Consider the following 200-nt stretch of genomic DNA (forward strand, 5'->3'; position numbering starts at 1 on the left):
TGGATCCTCGATTAATTATTCTTGTTGAATATGCAATGATAACATGGGGTATTAAATCATTATCATTTGCAACAGGGTTATTATTTTCAACGATTGTGATGACTGCCTCTCAGTGCGTGGAGACAAGCTTGTTACATTTGCATTAAGTCTTTACGACAGAGTAAATTGGATGTTTTGTTATGACGGGAGGAATCGTGTTT

The sequence above is a fragment of the Penaeus monodon genome, chromosome 32, assembly GCF_015228065.2.
Source record: "Penaeus monodon isolate SGIC_2016 chromosome 32, NSTDA_Pmon_1, whole genome shotgun sequence".
Classification (NCBI taxonomy): domain Eukaryota; kingdom Metazoa; phylum Arthropoda; class Malacostraca; order Decapoda; family Penaeidae; genus Penaeus; species Penaeus monodon.